The sequence below is a fragment of the Nerophis ophidion genome, linkage group LG29 (assembly GCF_033978795.1).
Source record: "Nerophis ophidion isolate RoL-2023_Sa linkage group LG29, RoL_Noph_v1.0, whole genome shotgun sequence".
In the NCBI taxonomy this organism is placed as follows: domain Eukaryota; kingdom Metazoa; phylum Chordata; class Actinopteri; order Syngnathiformes; family Syngnathidae; genus Nerophis; species Nerophis ophidion.
This window is the reverse complement of record NC_084639.1, coordinates 18,144,801-18,165,047: the sequence shown is the minus strand read 5'-3', so window position 1 is coordinate 18,165,047 and position 20,247 is coordinate 18,144,801. Positions and strand designations below refer to the sequence as shown.

The 20,247-nt window shown below is 41.5% G+C and overlaps 1 protein-coding gene across 2 annotated transcripts in view; it reads right to left on the bottom strand.

Annotated features, from left to right (window-relative positions):
* Positions 1-20,247, bottom strand: part of LOC133546151 (protocadherin-1-like) — a 243,313-nt gene that overhangs the window by 27,487 nt on the left and 195,579 nt on the right. The gene's annotated exons all lie outside the window — the stretch shown is intronic.

The window sequence follows — 20,247 nt, the reverse complement described above, 5'->3', positions numbered from 1 at the left end:
TTTGGCCAAAAGGGGGCGCATTTCAATATGTCACACACACTTGTTATTTCATATGTTGACCAGAGGGGGAGCACTTTTCAAAGCGACACACCGTTTTCAGCACAGTCCCACTCAAGAGCAGACAAACACTACAGGGAGACGGAACAGAACCGCTGACGGGTCAGGAAACTTCCGGCACCCCTTAAAAATGTGGAAAACAGATGAACATAAGTTGTAGTGGGGGGGTGGGTGAGTAAATTAAAATATTCAGTCTAAGGCTGGACTCCCAAGCAGGGGGTCCAGGCTGAGATCAGGAAGAAAAACCTCAATAGCCATAAAAAACACACAAACAAGTTACATAGAATACACAAGACTTGCAACGGAGTCAATGTGAAAAATCCCTCCTTTTTCACATTGAAGATACTTTTCCTTCTTCGTCTCAAGAAGGAAGGAAATACAAGAACACACACGCACAGACACACACACACACACACACACACACACACACACACACACACACACACATTACAGGAAACAAAGGCGTGTGTTTTATCTTGCGAGCGATAAGTCCGCTGATAAAAGACGTTTTAATCTGGCGTCTGCAGCGAGCGCCGCCGTCTCCTCGCCGGCGTGGATTGAAGAAACGGGGCTAAATGTAACGGCGCCCCGGGGCGTATTCCACCCACAATGCAATGTGGCACATGATAGCTTTGGCAAGCGAGTGCAGCCTCAAATGGAGCAGAAAGTTGGGATGGCGAGCTTTCATTTCCTGGGATGTTTATTACAAACAACAACATGCAGGCATCCAAACAATACCCCGACCCCTGGCATCCAAACAATACCCCGACCTCTGGCATCCAAACAATACCCCGACCCCTGGCATCCAAACAATACCCCGACCCCTGGCATCCAAACAATACCCCGACCTCTGGCATCCAAACAATACCCCGGCCCCTGGCATCCAAACAATACCCCGACCTCTGGCATCCAAACAATACCCCGACCCCTGGCATCCAAACAATACCCCGACCCCTGGCATCCAAACAATACCCCGACCCCTGGCATCCAAAAAATACCCCTACCTCTGGCATCCAAACAATACCCCTACCGCTGGCCTCCAAACAATACCCCGATCCCTGGCATCCAAACAATACCCCGACCCCTGGCATCCAAACAATACCCCGACCCCTGGCATCCAAACAATACCCCGACCCCTGGCATCCAAACAATACCCCGACCCCTGGCATCCAAACAATACCCCGACCTCTGGCATCCAAACAATACCCCGACCCCTGGCATCTAAACAATACCCCGACCTCTGGCATCCAAACAATACCCCGACCCCTGGCATCCAAACAATACCCCGACCCCTGGCATCCAAACAATACCCTGACCCCTGGCATCCAAACAATACCCCGACCCCTGGCATCCAAACAATACCCCGATCCCTGGCATCCAAAAAATACCCCTACCTCTGGCATCCAAACAATACCCCTACCCCTGGCATCCAAACAATACCCCGATCCCTGGCATCCAAACAATACCCCAACCCCTGGCATCCAAACTATACCGCTATACCTGGCATCCAAACAATACCCCGACCCCTGGCATCCAAACAATACCCCGATCCCTGGCATCCAAACAATACCCCGACCCCTGGCATCCAAACAATACCCCAACCCCATTTATGTGGAAATATAATACTGTATCATCTCTTTCTTCTTTAGACTTATCAGGTCGATTCTTCGTGCGCACACACACACACACACACACACACACACACACACAGACAATGTGCCGCGTTTATCATGATGGATACAAACGTGTGGACAATTGTCTGTTTGACGAAAGGTTAGCACGAGGGCGGCATGTTAGCACGGTGGCAGCATGTTAGCACGATGGCAGCATGTTAGCACGACGGCGAAAGGTTATCCCGATTGTGGCACGTTAGCACTATGGTGAAAGGTTAGCACGAGGGTGACATGTTAGCACGATGGCGGCATGTTCACACGATGGCGGAATGCTAGCACGCTGACACATGTTAGCACGGTGGCGGCATGTTAGCACGCTGACGCATGTTAGCACGGTGGCGGCATGTTAGCACGATGGCGGCATGTTCGCACGGTGGCAGCATGTTAGCACGATGGCGGCATGCCAGGACGCTGACGCATGTTAGCACGGTGGCGGCATGTTAGCACGATGGCGGCATGTTAGCACGCCGACGGCATGTTAGCACGGTGGCGGCATGTTAGCACGGTGGCGGCATGTTAGCACGATGGTGGCATGTTAGCACGATGGTGGCATGTTAGTACGGTGGCGGCATGTTAGCACGGTGGCGGCATGTTAGCACGGTGGCAGCATGTTAGCACGATGGCGGCATGTTAGCACGATGGCGAAAGGTTAGCCCGATTGTGGCACGTTAGCACTATGGCGAAAGGTTAGCACGAGGGCGGCATGTTAGCACAATGGCGGCATGCTAGCACGCTGACGCATGTTAGCATGGTGGCGGCATGTTAGCACGGTGGCGGCATGCTAGCACGCTGACGGCATGCTAGCACGCTGACGGCATGTTAGCACGATGGTGACATGTTAGCACGCTGACGGCATGTTAGCACGATGGTGACATGTTAGCACGACGGCGAAAGGTTAGCACGAGGGCGGCATGTTAGCACGGTGGCGGAGTCACGCCAAATTTCTTCCCCCCTACAAAAACCTTCCCCCTCCATTTACTTCCGGGGTCATAATTAATACAAACGTTTTGTTAACGCTATAATATAAAAATATAACGCTATAATATAAAAATACAGACATTTTGTTAACGCCATATTATAAAAAAAAAATTAAAAAACAATTTACAAACTCAAGCTATGGGATGACGCATTTACTTCCGGGGTCACATTTCCTCTTATGACATCCCAAAGCTTGTGTTTGTAAATTGTTTTTTTGAATTTTTTTTATAATATAGCGTTATATTTTTATAATATAGCGTTATATTTTTATAATATAGCGTTATATTTTTATAATATAGCGTTATATTTTTATAATATAGCGTTATATTTTTATAATATAGCGTTGTGTGTGCAGCTGCGAGGGCGAGATAGCGGCCGGTCTTCCCGCCTTGTTGGTCGTCAGCGTCTCACAGCAGAGAGAAAAAACAACAACGAAGTGTTTTTCTTCGCCGTGTTCCTCGCCGACAAGACGAGAAGACGCCTCCGCAGTTCAAGACGCTCCTCGCAGGAAACTAAAGTCGGCGTGACGCGGCATCCACTTCCTGGATCGCCCACAAACGCCGCAAGGGGGGGGAAAAAAAATTAAAAATGGCCGACACAAACAGATCTATTTTTTTTTTCCCGCCGCCTTGGTTACGTATGCTAATGAGATGCCGCCCAGCGCCCGATTGGCGGCGGCGGCACAAAGACGGTCCTGTCGGAGCCAGCTGATAAGCCTGGGAGTCGCGCCAGAGAAGAAGACGAGTGAGACCTCCTTCCTTCCTATCTCTGAGATTAGCTTTCAGTCAACACCCACATCTTCTTCTTCTTCTCCTTATCACACGTTTCATTTTTAGGCATTCTGAACCGTAAAGAAGTGTTAGCAAGCGTCAGCCAACAATGAAGTCGATCGTTTCCGCCGATAAAGCGCTCCGAAGAACGTTCAAATACGACGTATAAACCCTCAGTTTGTGGAGTAGTATCCGTCACATTCGTAACAACATGTGATGTTTACTTATGTTGATCGTTTTAAGCATATGGCGGTCACTACTAGTCGTGGCAGACTTGATGAGGGACAAGAAACATGATAAAGCAGTCACGTACTGTACAATGTCTGCTCTGGCTGCGATAAGACGGGTGGGATGGTTGTATCTTCCCCTTTACAAATAAAAGTCATCATAATCCTCACTAAGAGTTAGTTAGTGTTAAATTTCATGTCTGTCTTACTTATAAAAGTTTTTTTTTTCTGACACTAAATTTATGCAACCTATTTATTTGCATTCTTGACAAAAAACATTTTTTGTTGCATTAAATTATGCTGACAAGTTCAATAAAAAAAAACATAAGCAACCCCCACCCCACTTATATCTACAGTAGGTTAAAAAATTTAGTTTTTAAAAATTTGAAATCTGAAAAATCTGTGTATAAAAATTCAGTGTTTAAAAATTCAGGGTAAAAAAACATGCTGTTAAAATATTAAAAATAGTGTTCAAAAAGTCAGTGAAAAAAAAAAGTGTAATAAAAGTTCCGTGTAAAAAAATCCTTGTGAAAAATCTTAGTGTAAAAAAAATAGTGTTAAAAAATTAAGTGTTTAAAAATTTGAAATCTGAAAAATCTGTGTATAAAAATTCAGTGTTAAAAATTCAGGGTAAAAAAAATGCTGTTAAAATATTAAAAATAGTGTTCAAAAAGTCAGTGAAAAAAAATGTGTAATAAAAGTTCCATGTAAAAACATCCATGTGAAAAATTTTAGTGTAAAAAAAATAGTGTTCAAAAATTCAGTGTTTAAAAATTCAGGGTAAAAAAAAAATGCTGTTAAAATATTAAAAATAGTGTTCAAAAAGTCAGTGGAAAAAAAAAGTGTGATAAAAGTTCCGTGTAAAAAAATCCATGTGAAAAATTTTAGTGTAAAAAAAAATTGTTGAAAAATTCAGTGTAAAAAAAAAAAGAAAAAAGAAAAAAGTATTTTTTTAAATGTCAGCATAAAAAAAATCAGTGTCGAAAAAGTATTGCAAAACAAAATTTGTGTATGACAATGAAGTGTTTAAAAATGCTGTGTAAAAAATGTAAATGTAAAAAAAAAAATGTTTAAAAATTTCAGTGTAAAAAAAATTGCGGTAAAAATGCAGTTTTTGGCATATAAAAATGTGTTTAAAAATTCAGTGTAAAAAAAAATCAATGTGAAAAAGTTCAGTGTAAAAAGAAATAATGAGCAAAAATTCAGTGTAAAAAAATATGTGTATATCAATTAAGTGTCTAAAAATTCAGTGGAAAAAATATATGGAATTTTTAAAATGTCAGCATGAAAAGATTTTGTTTAGAAAATGTATGGAAAACAAGATATGTGTGTAGAAATTAAGTGTTTAAAAATGCAATGTAAAAATGTAAATGTAAAAAAAAAATGCGTTTGAAAATTTCAGTGTAAAAAAATAGCAGTGAAAAATCAGTTTTTGGCATATGAAAATGTGTTTAAAAATTCAGTAAAACAAAAAAAAAAAATCAATGTGAAAAAGTTCAGTGTAAAAAGTAATAATGAGCAAAAATTCAGTGTAAAAATATGTCTATATCAATTAAGTCTCTAAAAATTCAGTGGAAAAAATACATGGAATTTTAAAAAAGTCAGCATAAAAAGATTTTGTTAAAAAAATGTGTGGAAAATCAGACATGTGTATAGAAATTAAGTGTTTAAAAATGCCGATGTTTTTTGTTGAACTATTTTCAATATGGCCGTCAGAAATCCGTAAATCAGCCGCATCGTTTTACAAGCCGCGGGGTTCAAAGCGTAAGAAAAAGGATCTGCTTAAAGTCTGGGATTTAAGGTGCTTGGTTAAAAATCAGGTCCTGACATGTAAAAGAAGTATTGTTGGCACTTTTTGGACGTTTTTATTTAGAGGGTTTTATAGAGGGGGAAATGGAATAATGGCTGCACTGTTGGCCACCTCTTACTAGCCATATTTGAGCCATTTAGCTTGGTTTCATGTTCCTGTGAGAGTGAATCGCTTTTTGTGTCATTGGTTTCGGCTTCCTGTCCCTGAACACACACACACACGCACACACACACACACACACACACACACACACACACACACACACACACACACACACACACACACACACACACACACACACACACACACACACACACACACACACACACACACACACACACACACTCACGCAGGTACTGAAGCGAGGCCGCAGGGGTCAAAGAGCAGCAGGAAGTGGACTACGGAGAAGTGTACTGGTGTCTGAGCGCTACAACTGGAGCAGAAGAAGATATACCCTTCAGATAGCACCCCCCCCCCCACACACACACACACAAACGTGCAGTTCGTACCTTCTGGGGACCTCCAAATAATGTCTATAGGAGCAGCCTTTCTAGATATATAAAGAAGTGTATTTACAACATGAATAATATATACATACTATGCACATATAAAAAAGATAGTTGTGAAAAATGAGTTGAAAATTTCACAAGAAAAAGGTCAAAATTTCACAAGAAAAACTTAGCGTTTTGGCAGTATAATAACAAACGTCGTCATTTTACGCAACGCAAGTCAAAATTTGACGAGAAAAACTGAACATTTGTGCAATATTATGATAAAAGGTGGAATTTCACTTAATAACAGTCGCAATTATACAAGAAAAGCTTAAAATTTTGGCAATTTAATGAAAAGAATCGCCATTATACTCGACAAAAGTCACAATTTTTATAAGAAAACTTTAAATTCTTGGCAATATTGTAATAATAATCAGAATTTTTCTCGGCAAATTTATGACAAAAGTCATATTTTACCCCCAAAAAATTCCACCATTTATCATAAAAAAGTATTAATTTTACATGAAAAAGTCACCAAGAATATGAGAAATTGTTCCAATTTTATAAGAAAAAAATCGACACATTGTGAGAAAAAGACTGATTTTAGTTTATTTATATATTTTTTTAAATATGTTGTTTGTAATTGGTTTTCAATCTTCATTATTTACTTCAAGTTATTACAGTAGGTCTCTATAAACATATTTATTTTTATTATTTTTGTAATTAATTTTGGGCCAAAAGGGGCGAATTTCATTTTTTTACACACACTTGTTCTTTCATATGTTGACAGTCAATTTTTGGGGGGAGCACCCTCATGTTGATAGATATCACCACAAACGAGACATTGTCTATTAGATGCAATGTTATTGGGACCATGATTTATGTCATCACTTCTTCACACCTCCTCATATGGAAGATACTTTCCTTTTTCATGTCTCAAGAAGAGTGGAAATACAAGAAAAAACACACACACACACACACACACACACACACACACACACACACACACACACACACACACACACACACACACACACACACACACACACACACACACACACACACACGTGCATTTCGTACATTCTGGGGACCTCCAAATAATACCTACTCCCTCTTTAGGAGCAGCCTTTCTAGATATATAAAGAAGTGTATTTACAACATGAATAATATATACATACTATGCACATATACAAAAGCTTGTTGTGAAAAATGAGTTGAAAATTTCACAAGAAAAAGGTCAAAATTTCACAAGAAAAACTTAGCATTTTGGCAGTATTATAATAAGTCGTCATTTTACTCAACGCAAGTTAAAATTTGACGAGAAAAACTGAACATTTGTGCAATATTATGATAAAAGTTGGAATTTTACTCAATAACAGTTGCAATTTTACAACAGAAGCTTAAAATGTTGGCAATTTTATGAAAAGAGTCGTCATTTTACTTGACAAAAGTCACAATTTTATAAGAAAACTTTAAATTCTTGGCAATATTGTCGTAATAATCCGAATTTTTCTTGGCAAATTTATGACAATAATCATATTTTACCCCCCCCAAAATTCCACCATTTATCATAAAAAAGTAATAATTTTACATAAAAAAGTCACAATTGTAGGAAAAAATATTGCAATATAACAGAAAACAGAAAGAATATGAGAAATTGTTCCAATTTTATAAGAAAAAAGTCGAAACATTGTGAGAAAAAGACTGATTTTAGTTTATGTTATTTCAAAAATATGTTTGTAATTGGTTTTTAATCTTCATTATTTACTTCAAGTTATTACAGTATGTCTTTATAAACATATTTATTTTATTTTTGTAATTAATTTTGGCCAAAAGGGGCGAATTTCAATTTTTTACACACACTTGTTCTTTCATATGTTGACAGTCAATTTTTGGGGGGACCACCCTCATTTTGATAGATATCACCACAAACGAGACATTGTCTATTAGATGTAATATTATTGGGACCATGACTTATGTCATCACTTCTTCACACCTCCTCATATGGAAGATACTTTTCCTTCTTCATGTCTCAAGAAGGGTAGAAATACAAAAACAGACACACACACACTTTTGTCAAACCGTCACATCAAGAGTAGTGATGTGATGTGACGTCTGACGTGTCCGCACGCCGCTTGCAGTCCGCGCTCGCCATGCTTCGCAGCCCCGTCCCCAATCCCCCCCCCCCCAACCCCCGGCATAGCTATTCGGCCAATCAGAAGCTTGCGGGCTATGAAAATGTGTGTGAGTGTGTTAAAGTGAGTCTGTGTTCTGCAATACAAACATCCTAAGTGATGCTTTGCCCTCAAACTGTGTGTGTGTGTGTGTGTGTGTGTGTGTGTGTGTGTGTGTGTGTGTGTGTGTGTGTGTGTTTGTGTGCGTGCATGTGTGTGTGTGTGTTCGGACTTAATGGGGACATGGCTCTGTTTACACACCTTTAGGGGACCTCCGACGGTATGGGGACCTTTTTAAATGATCGTCAGATCCATTCCAAAGATGCCTAAGTGATTTTTAAGCTTTGGCCAGCTAGATTTGGTCCCTTCTAGTACTGTGTGTGAATGGGCGAATGTGGAAATACTGTCAAAGTGCTTTGGGCTCCTTAAAAAGGGGTAAAACATATTTTTATTGGTCCTCAGTAGTCACGAACAAATGTGTGTGAATTATGCAAAATGATTTAAATTTGGTCTCCAGGAACCATATGGACTCTTTTTCCCTAGGGTCCCCAGTAAGACTGATCAGCACATTACTTCATCAATCCAGAGATTTAAAGATCTGTATGAGCTAACTGGGCAGTGGACATTTTACCTAATTTTTGTTATGCCTCCACAACCTGTAGAAAGGGTGGTCCCCACAAGTCCTGAACAACAACTTGGTCCCCACTCCGAATGATAACCAGAATGTGTGTCTGTGTGCGTGTGTGTGTGTGTGTGTGTGTGTTCAGACTTAATGAGGACATGGCTCTGTTTACACACCTTTAGGGGACCTCTGACGGTATGGGGACCTTTTTAAATGACAGTCAGATCCATTCCGAAGATGCCTAAATGATTTTTAAGCTTTGGCCAGCTAGATTTGGTCCCTTCTAGTACAGTGTGTGAATGGGCGAATGTGGAAATACTGTCAAAGCACTTTGGGCTCCTTAAAAAGGGGTAGAAAAGTGCTATACAAGTACAACCCATTTACCATTTACTTTGTTAAAACTATTATATTTTTCCCCCAAAAAAACTTCTGGTATAGTGTTCCATAGGATGATATTTTTAACCAGCATGATTATAAAACATTATTACCTTAAAGTATGATTCACATTGAGAATGTTCCATCCTTCTACATATAGTAGTTGGAGTTGCAGACAACTTCAGTTGTTAGTAATGTCACAGAAGATGCAGGATTTGTTTTAACATTTAAGTGGTGAAACTTGCTATAAGAGGACAGCTGTAGTGCTGTACTTTGAGGATCATGTCATATTGAACTTGTTTTTTTTTTCAAATTTTTGTATTGGTCCTCAGTAGTCACGAACACATGTGTGTGAATCATGCAAAATTAATTAAATTTGGTCTCCGTGAACCATATGGACTCTTTTTCCCTAGGGTCCCCAGTAAGACTGATCAGCACATTACTTCATCAATCCAGAGATTTAAAGACGTGTATGAGCTAACTGGGCAGTGGAAATTTTACCTCATTTTTGTTATGCCTCCACAACCTGTAGAAAGGGTGGTCCCCACAAGTCCTGAACAACAACTTGGTCCCCACTCCGAATGATAACCAGAATGTGTGTGTGTGTGCGTGTGTGTGTGTGTGTGTGTGTGTGTGTGTGTGTGTGTGTGCTCTGCATTACGGGCATCAGTGACCCGTGTTCGCCTCAGTGTGTTTTTATCTCTGCCTGTGTGACCCGAATTGTAAATACGGCATCCTCCACTAAGCAGCGTGTGTGTGAGTGTGTGTGTCTGTCTGTGTGTGTCTGTGTGTGTGTGAGTGTGTGCGTGTTATGAATTATGAGCAGAATGGTCCACCTGACATGTACGGGCAGCATGACTTTTTCAACGTGTGTGTTATCTCCTTAGTGTGTGTGTGTGCACGTGCCATGAGGTTAATTGGGGGGAGGGCTTCTTAACTGTTCTTCCCCGCCCCTCTCTCACACACACACACACACACACACACACACACACATTGGTCATTCACAACGACGCGCTCCGGACCAACAAGCTAGAGATGCTTGCTGAGCTCCAGGAGGCTGAGGGGAGGAAGATGACGAACGTGCCCGAGGAAGGAGCCTCATTCCTGGGCTGCCAGGGGGAGACGAGGGGCCTCTCTGCTCCACAACATCATGGAGCTTTTTACTGAACTTTCTCCCCTAAAGTTGTTATTCCTTGTGTGTGTGTGTGTGTGTGTGTGTGTGTGGGTGTGTGGGTGTATTATCCAGGCCGGCAGAAAGCTTTAATGAGAGGTCACTGCTTACTGGACACACACACACACACACACACACACACACACACACACACACACTAAAGGAAGAAATTGTTAAGGGACGATAACAAAAGGGAGGAAGAGGGGGAAGTGCAGTAAGAAGCTCCATGATGTCGCGGAGCAGGGAGGCCCTTCGTCTTCCCCTGGCAGCCCAGGAATGAGGCTCCTTCCTCGGGTACGTTCGTCCTCTTCCTCCCCTGGGCCTCGGACCTGTGTGTGACTAACACACACTTCAATGGCGCCCCCCGCAGGCGGCGGACGCCCGCTCACGTGAAATACCAGCTGAGGCAAGTCAGAGCTTCTTAAAACGCTGGGGCAGGGGGGCGTGATAATTATGTGGGGGGCGGGGGAGGGGGGTGTCAGGGAAGTGGGAGCGTGAGAGGCAATTGCATAGTAGTGTTTTTCTTGACATATACACGCCATGAAAAATATTCATTCGTTTCAAGGGGGGGGGGGGGGCGTGAAAAACATCCCGCCCCCTTGTAAAATTCAACTGTGAGCAGGAACGTGTTGGGTTAAGGGGGACGGGGGGGGGGGGGGGGCGTGAGAGGAACAGGAGTGATAGCGTTTTTCCTGACATATACACATTATGAAAAAACATTCATTCACTTCAAGGGGGGGGGGGCGTGAAAAACATGCTACCCCCCTTGTATAATGTCACTGTGAGCAAGAAGATGTCGGGATGGGGGGCGTGAGAGGCACAGGCGGGATTGTGCTAGTAAAGAACCATCTGCACACACAAAAAAAGAAAAGGGTGTCCACCGGGGGGACGTGACAGAAAATAATGGAGAGTTCACAGTTTTAAGTGGACAAGAATGACAACCACAGCAATTTACTAGGGCGATAACATTAGTGAGGGTGTGCCAGAAAATGTCCTGTCCACTGTCCTGTCCACTGTCTTGTCCACTGTCTTGTCCACTTTCCTGTCCACTGTCCTGTCCACTGTCTTGTCCACTGTCCTGTCCACTGTCTTGTCCACTGTCCTGTCCACTGTCCTGTCCACTGTCTTGTCCACTGTCCTGTCCACTGTCTTGTCCACTGTCCTGTCCACTGTCTTGTCCACTTTCCTGTCCACTGTCTTGTCCACTGTCCTGTCCACTGTCTTGTCCACTGTCCTGTCCACTGTCTTGTCCACTGTCCTGTCCACTGTCTTGTCCACTTTCCTGTCCACTGTCTTGTCCACTGTCTTGTCCACTGTACTGTCCACTGTTTTGTCTACTGTCTTGTCCACTGTCCTGTCCACTGTCTTGTCCACTGTCTTGTCCACTGTCCTGTCCACTGTCCTGTCCACTGTCTTGTCCACTGTCTTGTCCACTGTCCTGTCCACTGTCTTGTCCACTTTCCTGTCCACTGTCTTGTCCACTGTACAGTCCACTGTGTTGTCTACTGTATTGTCTACTGTCCTGTCCACTGTCTTGTCCACTGTCTTATCCACTGTCTTGTCCACTGTACCGTCCACTGTCTTGTCTACTGTCTTGTCCACTGTCCTGTCCACTTTCCTGTCCACTGTCCTGTCCACTGTCTTGTCCACTGTACTGTCCACTGTCTTGTCTACTGTCTTGTCCACTGTACTGTCCACTGTCTTGTCTACTTTCCTGTCCACTGTCCTTTCCACTGTCCTGTCCACTGTCTTGTCCACTGTCCTGTCCACTGTCCTGTCCACTGTCTTGTCCACTGTCCTGTCCACTGTCTTGTCCACTGTCCTGTCCACTGTCTTGTCCACTTTCCTGTCCACTGTCTTGTCCACTTTCCTGTCCACTGTCCTGTCCACTGTCTTGTCCACTGTCCTGTCCACTGTCTTGTCCACTGTCCTGTCCACTGTCTTGTCCACTTTCCTGTCCACTGTCTTGTCCACTGTCTTGTCCACTGTACTGTCCACTGTTTTGTCTACTGTCTTGTCCACTGTCCTGTCCACTGTCTTGTCCACTGTCTTGTCCACTGTCCTGTCCACTGTCCTGTCCACTGTCTTGTCCACTGTCTTGTCCACTGTCCTGTCCACTGTCTTGTCCACTTTCCTGTCCACTGTCTTGTCCACTGTACAGTCCACTGTGTTGTCTACTGTATTGTCTACTGTCCTGTCCACTGTCTTGTCCACTGTCTTATCCACTGTCTTGTCCACTGTACCGTCCACTGTCTTGTCTACTGTCTTGTCCACTGTCCTGTCCACTTTCCTGTCCACTGTCCTGTCCACTGTCTTGTCCACTGTACTGTCCACTGTCTTGTCTACTGTCTTGTCCACTGTACTGTCCACTGTCTTGTCTACTTTCCTGTCCACTGTCCTTTCCACTGTCTTGTCAACTATCCGGTCGACTGTCTTGTCCACTGTCTAGTCCACTTTCCTGTCGACTGTTTGGCTGACTGTCCTGTCCATTACCTGTCGTCTATTCGGTCCACTGTCCTGTCCGGTCGACTGTCTTGTTGACTGTACTCTCTACTGTCCTGCCCACTGTCTTGTCCACTGTCTTTTCCACTGTCCTGTTCACTGTCTTGTCAATTATCCGGTCGACTGTCTTGTCCACTGTCCTGTCCACTGTCATGCCCACGGTTTTGTCCACTGTCTAGTCCACTTTCCTGTCGACTGTCTGGCTGACTGTCCTGTCCACTGTCTTGTCGACGATCCGGTCGACTGTCTTGTCCACTGTCTAGTCCACTTTCCTGTCGACTGTCTGGCTGACTGTCCTGTCCACTGCCTACCGTCTATTCGGTCCACTGTCCTGTCCGGTCGACTGTCATGTTGACTGTACTCTCTACTGTCCTGCCCACTGTCTTGTCCACTGTCTTTTCCATTGTCCTGTTCACTGTCTTGTCGACTATCCCTGTCGACTGTCTTGTCCACTGTCCTGTCAATTATCCGGTTGACTGTCTTGTCCACTGTCTTGTTGAGTATCCGGTCAACTGTTTTGTCCACTGTCCTGTCCTGTCCACTGTCATGCCCACTGTTTTGTCCACTTTCCTGTCGACTGTCTGGCTGACTGTCCTGTCCACTGTCCTGTCGTCTATTCAGTCCACTATCCTGTACAGTCGACTGTTCTGTCGACTGTCCTGTTGACTGTACTCTCTACTGTTCTGTCCACTGTCTTGTCCACTTTCTTTCCCATTGTCCTGTTCACTGTCTTGTCGACTATCCGGTCGACTGTCTTGTCCACTGTCCTGTCAATTATCCGGTTGACTGTCTTGTCCACTGTCTTGTTGAGTATCCGGCCGACTGTCTTGTCCACTGTCTTGTTGAGTATCCGGTCAACTGTTTTGTCCACTGTCCTGTCCTGTCCACTGTTTTGTCCACTGTCTAGTCCACTATCCTGTACAGTCGACTGTTCTGTCGACTGTCCTGTTGACTGTACCCTCTACTGTCCCGTCCACTGTCTTGTCCACTTTCTTTCCCATTGTCCTGTTCACTGTCTTGTCGACTATCCGGTCGACTGTCTTGTCTACTGTCCTGTCAATTATCCGGTTGACTGTTTTGTCCACTGTCCTGTCCACTGTCTTGTCAACGATCCGGTTGACTGTCTTGTCCACTGTCTTGTTGAGTATCCGGTCAACTGTTTTGTCCACTGTCCTGTCCTGTCCACTGTCATGCCCACTGTTTTGTCCACTGTCTAGTCCACTTTCCTGTCAACTGTCTGTCCTGTCCACTGTCCTGTCCACTGTCATCTCCACTGTTTTGTCCACTGTCTAGTCCACTTTCCTGTCGACTGTCTGGCTGACTGTCCTGTCCACTGTCCTGTCGTCTATTCGGTCCACTGTCCTGTCGACTGTCCTGTTGACTATACTCTCTACTGTCTTGTCCACTGTCTTTTCCACTGTCCTGTTCACTGTCCTGCTAACTTTCCTGTCCACTGTCCCATCCACTGTCTTGTCCATTGTCCTGTCCACTGTCTTGTTGACTAATCGGTCGAATGTCCTGTCCACTGTCCTGTCAATTATCCGGTCGACTGTCTTGTCCACTGTCCTGTCCACTTTCTTGTCCACTTTCCTGTCGACTGTCTGGCTGACTGTCCTGTCCACTGCCTGTCGTCTATCCGGTCCACTGTCCTGTCCGGTCCACTGTCCTGTCCACTGTCTTGTTGACTAATCGGTCGAATGTCCTGTCTAATGTCCTGTCAATTATCCGATCGACTGTCTTGTCCACTGTCTTGTCTACTGTCTAGTCCACTTTCCTGTCGACTGTCTGGCTGACCGTCCTGTCCACTGTCCTGTCGTCTATTCGGTCAACTGTCCTGTCCTGTCCACTGTCTTGTCCACTGTCCCGTCCACCTTCCGGTCGACTGTCCTGTCCTAAAAAGCTTTGATGTCACGTGACTCAAAAGGCGGATTGTTCCAAGAGTTCAGGAAGTGGATGTTCTGTGTCCACCAATCAGCAGCCAGCACGGTGTCTAGCCCCGCCCCTTCAGCGAGCTGCCACTCAAGTATTTGCACTGCAGTATTATTTCTTACAACAAAACATGACAAAGTACGACCTTTTATTCGTACTTTTGTGACTTTAGATGTATTACTTTTCGTAATAAAACATGTTTTGTTGCATCAAATGTCTTCCTTTGTGCAACAAAACACTTTTATGTGCCGCCGCCACAAACAGGAAGTGCTTTTATTTGCGGTTTTGTGTCCACTCAGCAGGTTTTAGTCCAACATCGGCTGCTTCCTTCTCTCCGGGGGCGAATCATCAACTCTTTTACGTCCTTGCAGGCTTCAGCGAGCCAAGAGGACGACGCTGGCCGGGACTTAAAGCCCACAAAGTCGGGAGGCTCGCATAAATATTTACATTGCTGACCAGATTGGGAGCAAAAACTGCATTGGCAGCGCCGGGTGTTGCCCAACTGATGCAAGTTACATGACCAGTTAGCATGCTAATGTTACAGTTAGCTTGTTAGCTAAACCATTTAGCATGCTAATGTTACAGTTAGCTTGTTAGCTAAACCATTAAACATGCTAATATTACAGTTAGCTTGTTAGCTAAACCATTAAGCATGCCAATGTTACAGTTAGCTTGTTAGCTAAATGTACATGACTCTCAGGTTGAGGCTTGTAAAAAAAGATAAACGAGTTAGCGTTCTAATTTTACAGTTACCTTGTTAGCTTAATGACTTAGCGTGATAATGTTCAGTTAGCGTTTTAGCCAAATGAGCTAGCATGCTAATGTTACAGTAAGCTTGTGTCACAAGAACTAGAGTACATGACTCTCGGGTAGACTCTTGTAAAAAAAAAACTAAACAAGTTAACATGCTAATTTTACAGTTATCTTGTTAGCTTAATGACCTAGCACGCTAATGTTAAGTTAGCTTTTTAGCAAAATGAGTTAGCATGCTAATGTTACAGTTAGCTTCTATCATGTACCAAGGTACATGACTCTCAGGTGGAGGGTTGTAAAAAAAGCTAAAAGAGTTAGCGTTCTGATTTTACAGTTACCTTGTTAGCTTAATGACTTAGCATGCTAATGTTCAGTTAGCTTTTTAGCCAAATGAGCTAGCATGCTAATGTTACAGTAAGGTTGTGTCACAAGAACTAGGGTACCTGACTCTCGGGTGGACTCTTGTAAAAAAAAAAAAAAAACTAAACAAGTTAACATGCTAATTTTAAAGTTAGCTTGTTAGCTTAATGACTTAGCATGCTAATGGTACAGTTGGCGTTTTAACCAAATGAGGTAGCATGCTAAAATTACAGTTAGCTTCTATCGAGTACCAATGTGCATGAATCTCAGTAGGACGGTTGTAAAAACAGCTAAACAAGTTAACATGCCAATTTTACAGTTAGCTTATTAGCTTAATGACTTAGCATGCTAATGTTACAGTTGGCGTTTTAGCCAAATGAGTTAGCATGCTAATGTTCAATTAGCTTTTTAGCTAAACAAGTTAACATGCTAATTTTACAGTTAGCTCGTTAGCTTAATGACTTAGCATGCTAATGTTACAGTTGGCATTTTAGCCAAATGAGTTAGCATTTTAATGTTACAGTTGGCATTTTAGCCAAATGAGTTAAGATGCTAAAGTTCAGTTAGATTTTTAGCTTAACGAGTTAACATGCTAATTTTACAGTTACATTGTTAGCTTAATGACCTTGCTTGCTAATGTTCAGTTAGCTTTTTAGCCAAATGAGTTAGCATGCTAATTTTACAGTGACCTGGTTAGCTTAATGACTTAGCATGATAATGTTACAGTTGGCATTTTAGCCAAATGAGTTAGCATGCTAATGTTCAGTTAACTTTTTAGCTAAATTAGTTAGCATGCTAATTTTACAGTTATATTGTTAGCTTAATGACCTCGCTTGCTAATGTTCAGTTAGCTTTTTAGCCAAATTAGTTAGCTTGCTAATTTTACAGTTACCTTGTTAGCTTAATGACTTTGCATGCTAATGTTAGAGTTAGCTTGTGTCAAATCCCAGGGTACAGGACTTCCTAAAAAAATCAGCTCAACGAGTTAGCATGCTAATGTTACGGCTCACTTGTCGGCTGAACCAGTTTGCACGCTAATGCTACAAATAGCTCGTTTTTCTAAAACCAGGTGACATGACCCCAAGGTGGACGTTTGTAGATAAAAAAAAAATGGCTAAACGGGTTAGCATGCTAACATGCTAATGTTAGCATGTCAGGCATATTACTCCAAAACCCCCCCCCCCCCCCCCCCCTCCCCCGCTGTTAAAGAACGTCAGCAGCTGCCCACTTTAAAGTCCACTTGCTTCTGTATGCTTCAACACACACACACACACACACACACACACACACACACTGATTGTGTGTGACGTGTCCAGAGACTAAGACGGTGATTAGTGTTGGGATTCTGGGACTGTGGTCTCACTTTTCATTAACACATAAACACACTTGTCCTCGGTGTGTGTGTGTGTGTGTGTGTGTGTGTGTGTGTGTGTGTGTGTCACTGCTTTGAAGACGAGAGAGAGGAAGATGTTGTTTATCATGACATTAATTAAGAGCAGCAGTCAGATTTAATGAAAATATGGCAGCAACACACACACACACACACACACACACACACACACACACACACACACACACACACACACACACACACACACACACACACACACACACACACACACACACACACATGACGTGCCGCATGTATCATGATCGATACAAACGAATGGACAGTTGTCTGTTTGGTCCAGCTGGCCAGGGGCAGTTTTTTTTCCCCCAGTTTATTTGGGTAAGCACTCCATTTATATGGAAATATAATACTGTATCATCTCTTTCTTCTTCAGACTTATCAGATCGATTCTTTGTGCATTCTTCACACACACACACACACACACACACACACACACACACACACACACACACACACACACACACACACACACACACACACACACACACACACACGCACGCACGCACACGCACGCACACACACGGCGTGCCGCATGTATCATGATCGATACAAACGTGTGAACAGTTGTCTGTTTGATCCAGCTGGCCAGGGGCAGTTTTTTTCCCCCAGTTTATTTGGGTAAGCACTCCATTTATGTGGAAATAAAATATAATACTGTATCATCTCTCTCTTCTTTAGACTTATCAGGTCGATTCTTTGTGCATTCTTCACTCACACACACACGCACACACACACACACACACACACACACACACACGACGTGCCGCATGTATCATGATCGATACAGATGTGTGGACAGTTGTCTGTTTAGCCCAGCTGGCCGGTGGCAGTTTTTTCCCAGTTTATTTGGGTAAGCACTCCATTTATGTGGAAATATAATACTGTATCATCTTTCTTTTTTAGACTTATTAGGTCGATTCTTCGTGCATTCTTCACACACACACACACACACACACACACACACACACACACACACACACACGCACACGCACACGCACACGCACACACGACGTGCCGCATGTATGATGATCGATACAAATATGTGGACAGTTGTCTGTTTGGTCCAGCTGGCCAGGGGCAGTTTTTTTCCCAGTTTATTTGGGTAAGCACTCCATTTATGTGGAAATAAAATATAATACTGTATCATCTCTCTCTTCTTTAAAATTATCAGGTCGATTCTTTGTGCATTTTTCACACACACACACACACACACACACACACACACACACACACACACACACACACACACACACACACACACACACACACACACACACACACACACACACACACGCCTGCGCGCGACATCATGTGCAATACAAGCGGTGCCGCGGCATGTGTTTATTTGTGCAAAGGTTACAAAAAAGGCAAACATGCTGGGTAACAGGCTACCAAGAGCAGCTACACCACAGCTAAGCCCACAATAGCACAGCAGCTAGACATGTGTAGAGTAAAAGGTGGGGCGTGTCCATATAAAGAAGTAGAAGTACATGAGAGAAAGTCTCCAAGGCAGAAGTGTGCAGTAACAAACGTGTCCGCATGGTTCAACTTACTGCGTCGTCTTCGTGAATCATTGGAAAAAAAAAGAAATAAAAAACACTTAAAATACTTCTGGTCAATAATAAATAGTTGATAATATTTCCATAGTGACAGTAATTCTCTGTTGGAGTCATTTGACTTGATCACACCTTCTAGAACATTCCACTAAATAACGGGAGGGTCAAAGGTCACAGGTCTGGATCCAGGGGTGACTAAAAGATTGGAGGGGGTTCCCATTCCTGTGGTGACCTTGGGATTCACCATTTACTGTTCACACTTTATTATTTGGTTGAAGAATTATGTATTATTATAATTATACATATGATTTTAATAATTATAATACAACTGTTTGAAAATGGGTTACAGCTTAGCACAATCTCCTTCTGCTTGTATATATAAATATATATATATATCATTTTTTTTAAATTATGAATGCATTTAGAATCAAAATGAATGAGAATTGCAGAAAAAAAATATATATATATATATAAATATGAATAAAAAAATGCCAAAATACAAATAAGACAAATTAAACATAAATATATATATTTTTACTAAATTACAAATAATATATATCTAAATATTTGTTTCATTGATATATATATATATATTTTTTTTTTTTCCAATTTTATATATATATATTTTTTTTCATAATTATGAATGGATTTAGAATCAAAATGAAAAAAATCACAGAAATAAAAAAATCTGAAAATCTGAAAAAAAAAAAATATATATATATATATATATAAATTACAAAATAAAAATAAGACAAATTATATATAAATATCCATCCATCCATTTTCTACCGCTTATTCCCTTTCGGGGTCGCGGGGGGCTATTCAATTAAAACAGAATATATATATATATATATATATATATATATATATATATATATATATATATATATATATATATATATATATATACATATATATACATATATATATGTATAAATTCTATAATTGTATATAGATATATATTTATATATACAAATCATATATTTTTTTGTGCAATTTTCATTCATTTTGATTCTAAATCTATTAATAATTAAAAAAAATATATATATATTTTTTTCAAAATAATAATAATACATATATATATATTTTGTTTTACTAAATTACAAATAATATATATCTAAATATTTGTTTCATTGATATATATATATACATTTATATATATATATATTTTTTAATTTTTTACATATATATATTTTTCATAATTATGAATGCATTTAGAATCAAAATGAAAAAGAATCACAGAAATAAAAAAATCTGAAAAAGTATATATATATACATATATATATATATAAATATATATAAATTACTGATATATATATATATATCTACATATATATATATATATATATATAAATTACAAAATAAAAATAAGACAAATTATATATAAA